Below are 9047 nucleotides of genomic sequence, written 5' to 3' on the forward strand. Positions count from 1 at the left end.
GGTCGTAATCGTACTCGGGCGGTAAACGCAGGTTTCCAGTTGGGATAATAATCTCGGATCGGCCAAGAGATACACGTGGAAATGCCGCGGTTTTTTATCTGTACATCATCTCGGCAGCCAATCACGCGAAGTTTGCTTCGTGCATACTACGTGCCTCGTACGCTGTGTTGTGATGTACGAGGCATGGTAGTCGATGTCAGCATACAAAATTGTGTGCGTGATTGGCTGAGGTTGTGAATTGTGGCAATTTCGGTGTACAGAAAAAAAATCGCACAAAAGTCGATGGTCGAGGGGGTCGTGGGTCGTGGGTCGTGGGTCGTGGGGGTCGAGGGGGTCGAGGGGGTTTTAAAACAACCCAAATTCGAGGGAGGGTGGGGGGCAATCAAATGCGGACAATAGGAAATCAATTTTCGAAAACATTCCAATGCCATTGATTTAGGTACATTAACTGGATTACAATTGCCCTTTAACTGGAAGGTTTTCTTTGCTAGATGTACTGGTACCAATCAAACAATCGTATTATATGTACATTTATTTTTGATTGGTAATTATTTCTGGGTTTATGGTTATTGAAAGAGTTAACATATTGATTGGATTTTAACAAATATAATGTAGAGTGGTGGGGTTGAAAACGTGATTCAACTGGAGTTCAAAATCGAAAACCGGCTCTGATGATTCTGTATCTGAGTCAGACTGACGATAAAGTCAGACCTGGTGATAAAGGCTCGATACGAGCTAGTATCACACGGTGACGACCCTGCTTGTTTTAAACGGCAGTTTAAAAACTCGTCGCTACCCTTTTATTCTATTATTGAAACTGAATTTTGACCACATTTGACTTCGGGGTCAGACTTCACCTCTGAACCAAGATCACAAGTGCGAAGTTAAAATCTGCTCTGTCTTAAGTCAAGCTAATGAGTAAAGTCAGGGTATTTGAAAAAAAGATGAATATATGGCCAGACATATCAATTTGATTGATCCTAAAGGGGTATAGGAACCCCGATGCGCTTTGTATTGGAATCCGACCCAGTGTGTCCCAGATACCAAGTTGAGGTCAAACCATGGTCAACGTAGCAGACGTACCAAGGTCAGACTGATGATCAAATAATCCAGTCCAATATTAGTCATAGGTTGTAGGTTGTTGTCCATTTGACCTCGACCCCTGTACCCTAACCATTGGCGTTAAAAATTACAAAACGAGCCAAATTGCCACGTGGACATAAATAATGTTTCTTCTTATATGCCAGTATGAAACGATAGGCCCTAGGCCACAGTTATTAGGTTAATGTTGTTGTCACCTGGCATGTGTTGCTCGTTCTGTTGTATTTTCCCATGTCATTTGAAACCGGTCTTGTTCTGTATTGTTTTATTGCCATGCGTGAATGCCGAATAAATAATAATGGTAATTCTTCGTACTTTCCCAGGGTTCGACTCTAAAGGCAGTGGACACTATTGGTGTCAAAGACTAGCCTTCACAGTTGGTGTATCTCAACATATGCATAAAATAACAAACCTGTGAACATTTGAGCTCAATCGGTCATCGAACTTGCGAGATAATAATGAAAGAAAAAACACTCTTGTCACACGAAGTTGTGTGCGTTTAGATGGTTGATTTCGAGACCTCAAGTTCTAAATCTGAGCTCTCGAAATCAAATTCGTGGAAAATTACTTCTTTCTTGAAAACTACGGCACTTCAGAGGGAGCCGTTTCTCACAATGTTTTATACCATCAACCTCTCCCCATTACTCGTCACCAAGAAAGGTTTCATGCTAATAACTATTTTGAGTAATTACCAATAGTGTCCACTGCCTTTAAAAAGAGTAATGGCATAGTCTTATAATAAGTTAAGACAAGTTACTCGTCCTAACTTAGGACTAATCTTACGTTTTTACTAACTCCTAAAGAGTCAAACAAGACTAGTCATACGCTATGTCTATCATTGTGAAATTGCCCCCTGGCCATCGCAGTAGTAAATGGATGTAGGCAGAGTACAGAATGTCTGCAGATTTATGTAAAAAACACGTTTTCTAACGATCCCAGCTTTTAGCAAACTGCCCTGATGCATTAAGTGTATACCATTAGTATGAGATCTTAGAATTGGTGATGTTTTGCCCCACCCAGGTCTAGAACACCGTTATTTAAATTGACAGTAACCCATCGGTATTACATCGCAGTAGACAACGCGTCGTCTAGCTGTTGTCGAAACTAGATTTCAGAGCCAATAACGAGGTATTGTTTTTTCTCTCTCTCTAGTTGCAGAATAACGATAAATGACTGCATGATGCTGACTAAATCTCTCTTGAGTCATTCCACGTTTAACAAATGTCCTCTCAATATTAACTTAACCAAACACTACGGAGGTTGAGATCAAATCACCTGGCATCACGTTTAAAGGTACATGACACATTGGGTAATTGTCAAAGAGCAGTATTTCCATATGATCGAAGTTGAAAGAAAATGAGAAATGAAAAACCACCCTTTTTACACAAGTTTGTGTGCTTTCAGATGCTTAAGAAAACGCTTCAGGTGAAGTCATTTACCAGATGAGTGAGAAATAACCTCTTTCTCAAAACTATGTTACTTCATAGAAGGCCGTGTCTCACAATGTGTTCTACTATCAAATCAACAGCTTTTCATTGTTTGTTACAAGGTAAATTGTATGCTAACCATTACTTTGAGTTTGAGTAATTACCAATAGTTGTCAGCGCCTTTCACATTTCAGACAAACTGTTCGGTTTGAACCCAAGCTCGTGTCTGGACCTGTTAGTGAAGCTAATCACTCCATCAACCAAGGTATAGCTGATCGAAACGTCGAGATAACACAACACCATCTCAGCTTTTGATTAAAAAAGCAAACTTAGCCTTCCCCTCTCCGGAAATTCACTCATGTCAAATTAGTCAATTTGTAAATAACGGGGACGTGTGAAAGTTTTCCCAACAGTACTCAAATACAAGGCCTCGCTTAAAGGAACACGTTGCCTTGGATCGGTCGAGTTGGTCTTTGAAAAGCGTTCTGTAACCGGTTCTTATCAAATTGGTATGGTTAGAAAGATGTGTAAAAGTAGAATACAATGATCTACACGAACATGACTCGAAATTGCGTGGTTTTAGTTTTACCTCGTCGACAAACACGGTCGGCCATTTATGGGAGTCAACAATTTGACTCCCATAAATGGCCGACCGTGTTAGTTCGCGACGTGAAATGAAAACCGTGCACTTTTGAGTGATACTTGTGTGGATCACTATATTCTACTTTTAAAACATCTTTCTACCATATACATTTCATAACAAACGGTTTCAAACGATCCAAAGCAACGTGTTCCTTTAAGAATGTTATAACTCAAATTTGACTGGCTTAGTCTGCAAACACTCGTTTGGGAGGATTTAGAATGTAAACCGTTGAGGTGGGCAGTTGCTGCATCAAATCGGTCATTTAAAGGCACTGGACACTGTTGGTAATTGCTCAAAATAATTGTTAGCATGAAAACTTTTTTTTCTTTTTTAACGAGCAAAGGAGAAAGCAGTTGACAGTTTAAACATAGTGAGAAACGGCTCCCTCTGAAGGAACGTAGTTTTTGAGAAAGAATTAATTTCACAGTCAAATAATGGCGTACTTCAGGCTTGCTTTTAGTATGTCTGAAATCACGCAAAGCTGTGCAGCAAGGGTGTTTATTCATTCTCCTGCAACTTGATACATGGTCTTTGTTCTAACTCAAGCGCTTGCGTCTTGCATTTGTTCAACTAAGATTTATGATCCGCCATGGTCAACCACAAAAACTCTCAAGTTGTGAACAATTTATTGCCAATGCGTGGGAGAGTGTATTTCTAACTCCAAATCTGATCTGGTTCGTCTCGACAGTTTTAGGTCGTTGTTCCTTTTTGAGAGATTTGTGTTTTGAAGCTGTGAGGTTAACTTGTAGAGTTTCGGAACAAATTTGTAAACTGTCAGCTGTTGCAGTGAGTCAACCAGATCACAATTTATTACGAGCTGTAACACATTTAACCACTTAGCTAGGATTTTTATTTTCTTTTATTTATTTATTTTTTTTTTTTGGGGGGTGGGGTTGGATAAGAAGGGGGCTAGGAGAGTTTGGGCTGGGAGTGAATATTAACGAAATTGACAATAAAGTAAGTTTGATATTAAAATTTGACATTCACATAATGTTTGTACAGCGAATAATTCTCAAGTTTCCTTTTTATATTCATCATTTTCTTGACAATTACATAATTTTGTTTATACAGATAATGTCTACCTCGTTCATTTGAATAAGTCATCCCAATTCTCTCTAGCACAAGTTCCGATAAACTACACGTTTTGATTTTCCTGGGGTTTGCCTTGAATACAATTACAATCATCTCACACAAATTGCTATTAATTAATTGTGCTGGTATGAAGGCGCCCACATTGCATGCATGGGAAATGTTTATGTGTACACGAACGTATTGTGACTTTTGGACTTAAATCTCCTGGTCTGCCCCGGTATCGATTTAGTTCGGGGCTCCGTATCGAATGCACAGCTGGCTTTATAGGCGAATAATTTACACGGCGATGTGTTTGAACATGAAGCTTGCGGGTATCTACTAGCTACTATACTTCCTGTATGAACTGGATCGGCCCTGCAAGAAATCATGCAGAACGGCAATCATAAAAACATGTTAGGTACAGGCTAGTGCCAATAAGTGTAAACAAATGGGACGTAAGAACTTCTTTGATTACAATCAACCAAAATTACTGCAAACAATTCTGAATAAAATAAATTTGTGGAAAGGAAACACATCAATAATTAAACAATGTGTCTGACCGAAATGGTTTTGGTCCAACTCCCAGTTGTTACACTTGTGTAACTCGAGCAATATACTTTACCAAACCTGCTTTATCGTTAGTGTCCTAGTAGTTCACGTACAAGAACCCTGGACGCTTATTGTGGAACCGCTATGTCTTGTTCACACATCAAGCACCTTTGTTTACAGGTTTCCCACAGGCTTGAGGGCTACAATGATTACGATCACTCGTGCTGCTCTCACACTTGGGCGAATATCTTGCGAATACGAATGTTTACAATTCGCGATGAATTCGCCCAAAAGTTGCGATTTGACAGTGAATATGTTCTCTGTCGTCCTTCAACCTCTCTTTACCAATATCTTACGCATAATACGCACGCTTTACCAACAGTACCAATGGCTAACCAAATGCTTATGCAAATCGATGGCGAATTACCGTCTTCACAACAATAGCGTGCTTTCGCAAGACCACGGTTGGGACACAGGACGGTAAAAAGTTCTAACCGTGTTTTTTTCCCCCAGGGAAGATACAAACAACGTGTGCCTTATGGAGGAAAACTCCATGGCCTTACCGTCCCAATCGAAAGACGGAGTACGCTACATGTTAAAGACCTGCTTGAACGAAAATGTCAAGTCGTGAACTTTGCTGAATTCCACTTAAAATGTTTTCGATGAATAAGGAAATCGAGTCATATGATTATAAATAGGTTTCAATTGTGTAAAAAAAAACAATCATTTTGTATGCCCTTGTCCAGAGCTTTTCTGCGAGATTTGCGAAAAGCCCCGTTACGTAATCACTCTCAAAACGTCATAAGTAGATAAAGCCGCTTTGTTGCAGCGTATAACAAAGCAAACTCCCACAAATGACGTCAGCGGCATTGTCCTTTGACGCCCGCTCTCAACGGCAGAAGTGTTTTTAGTTTTTCAAAAAACCTTTAGGTAGGGGCCTGATTTTTGAATCGATAATTACGACAAGTTCAGAAGTGTACACATATCAAAATTACATTAAAATTGTGAACAAGTGCACTATAAACAAGTAAAAATACCATTTCTGTTGAAAACATTCCGCTCAGGTATAGCTGTTTAACGCATGGATATCGAATGGAGATGCAATACAAGTACACGTGTATAGAGGGCATTCTAGACACGCTTGGTTGGTTGCGTCCATGTGAGAAAGACGGTACATGTACAACACGTACATTAATGCTTAATGGCCTCATCTTTCCTGGGGGAAAAATACGCTATAAGGGATTACTGATTGTATATAATATAAATCAGTGTAAGGGAGCATGAAAATCGATCGACGCATGCGCCAAACTGAAGAAGTCTCCGTCGTGTAGAGATTGGTAACGCTATTTTGGTGAAACAACGTCCGGTCTAAACGACAACGCAGTGGTGTCGTTTGTACACGTTGCATGGTGTGGGTTCCTTGTGATAGACTTGATTCAAGCCCCGTTCTCGTGCGAGATTCTAAAAATCATATCCGACTTAAAAATGTAGCTATTATGGTCCCGAGAATGGCCAGGCACAGGGGGCTAGGTTGGGGGATGCTAACCTCGCAAAAGTTGTCTGATGTTTAGGCGATGGGACTGGAAATGAATAGGACCCTCACGGGACTGGGACTTGAATAAGTTCTATATCACCATGCGGTCCACAACATACAGGCCGGGAGCACTCGAGCGTGAGCATACAAACTACTGTGTTATGCTCTGTCCCGTCCTGGGTGCTCCGTGCCGAATGTCGAAAGCTCGCTAATCGCTGAATGTACGGAAGCGCTTCGTATTGCCGCTCTCAGAGGGGCGAATGTTCTTGCGTACATGACTTTGAACTGCGCGTAGAATTCGTCCAAAATGGCGGTTGGGTTGTGAATATTTTCATCTCGGTCTCACCCCTCGATCGTCCTTGGTCGGCCCTCTACTTACCAATATTTTACGAATATTACAAATGCTTACCAACGCTTGCCAATGCCTTTACGAACGTTGCAAACGCTTTCGCACGCTTAACCAACGTTACCAATGCTCACGGAATTCACGCCGAATGACCGTCTTCGCAACATTCGCTGGAATTGTTTAGAGATTGTCAAATATACCCTTCCGATAGCATATTCGCTAGCATATTCGCACTGTGAGAGCAGCATAAAGTGACCGATCTTCGTAAGGAGGTGGAGAATGACTTGTGAACGTCGTGAATTTGTGGCGAATGTTGCGAAGTTTGAGCGATTGTTAAATAATTCCATTCGTAAGCCCATTCGCTAGCATATTTTCCCTAGTATGACAGTAGCATTATGAGACGCCGTTCGATTTGTTGACAAGAAAATACATGATAATGTAGGAGGTGTTTGTAGTCAAAGAGTAATATGTTTACTTTCGGACAAGAACACTTAAAAGTTAAACTGGACCTTGGTTTACATGACGGCACCTGTGTGTTTGATAGCACAAAACGGTTGCAATTCAAAGCGGTCGCAGCTAAATTGCAAGTTGCACTGACTGAATTATTTGTGGTGTTTCACACCTGTTGTTTTTTACGACTGTTGACAATATGTGAATTAACGTTGAAAGAGAGTTAAGTTCTCATTCAATACAAAAATACGTTTTATTAGGCAACTGAAACCACACCAATTGCACAACACGGTTTTTTTCTTCGTCCATTCTTCCCTTGCATACTTCGATTAACAATTGAGCCAAAGTTGTTGGGATACACCAAGTGAGATCACTGGTTTTTGACAATTACCAAAGATGTCCATTGTCTTTAACATCTGTTGCTTTACTGTTGGCAATGTTTCCATCAATTTAATAAATTTATTTCTTGGGTGAATATATGAATAACGTAAAGCAGAGTGACAGGTATTCTAAGGTTAACGAAATATGGCTTTTCAAAGTATAGACAGCTGTTTAAAACACACGGCTGTATACCTGAGCGAGTGTGTATTTAACTATAGGCTATAATAATTTATTAACTGAATATGGTGTTTTAATGTCAACTTTTTTTAAAGAGTCATTTTCTAAGAGTCATTGGATTAGCAACCATACTTAATTTGATTTACTAAATGAAATGACTCTGGTAAGGTCGAAATGCAGGCCACTACATTGTGTCTTGCAAATATTACGAGGACCGGTTTAGTTGGTTTATTCAATTAAATTCAATGTGACGTTTATTCCATACTCTTTTTGGAAAATAATTCGGTATGAGATTGTAACTAACAGAAAGGTTAGAAGTGAACAACTAATTCATTGTTTTGTAGCGAATAATACTTTTGTAATTTGAGTATCGATTATTCATTTTCTAGAGCATTATTCTATAGTTCGTATTAATTGGTGTTTCAATACAGCTGAATAGTCAATGATCTTATTTTTTAATTTTTTTTTAATGGCAAAGTCCATACATAAATAGGCCTTCGGCACTCGTTGACAACACATGTTGTAAACACACGCTCTGTCCTATTTGTTTGCTATGCACTTCGTGCATTGGACAAATATTATATGGTCTTGTTAAAGTTTTGTTAATTTACTGATTACATTGCATTGGTCTAAAAGTAATAGCGATAACAATAATAATATCACCCAACATTGAGGACTCCGACTTAATATTACACAAGTTAAAGTCCAGAGACTGCGGTTCGGATGTGTTTCTTTATCGACTCATAAACAGAGATATGGTTAGCTTCGCATAGGTGGTTTTTTTTTTATCCCTGAGAGACATTGGCAAAAATATTATCTATTGGTTCATCTGAAAGCTAAATTACTGATAACAGTTTTCCAGAAAATGCTCGTCTTTAAAATACTTTTTGTTTTAAATTCGCTTTCGATAGAGGTGTCTGTGGAGTCAAGCAGCTAGGCATATTGGTTTTGTTCTCACTTTTAATTAGTAGAAATTTACAGATTATTTTCTCCCTAACAATAGTATTAAGCACCTTTAGGCGTAATGCTGTTTGTTTCTGTAACCAGGTTGGCTCAGTGGTTTCTATCACTGCCCTTCAATGTCACCTCTGTCGTCCCCGGGTGAATCCCACCCCAGACAAAACCTCGCAACTGGATTATGTCTTCCCTTAAGATAATTAAGGTTAACAAAGGCCAACATTTGTGGACACAAAACATGTGTACATTCTTTAAACTTAATCAGCGCATATTCTAGCTTAAACAGTTTCACTTCTGTCAGTTCAAGGATTTATCTGAGGGCCTACTTTTCTCAAATCCCTCGCCGGCAGATCAAATTTTAGCAAATAGTCCAGGAGCTTATGGTGATCCGTAGAAAATAAATGATTCGAA

Source organism: Asterias rubens, chromosome 15 (assembly GCF_902459465.1).
Source record: "Asterias rubens chromosome 15, eAstRub1.3, whole genome shotgun sequence".
Classification (NCBI taxonomy): Eukaryota; Metazoa; Echinodermata; class Asteroidea; order Forcipulatida; family Asteriidae; genus Asterias; species Asterias rubens.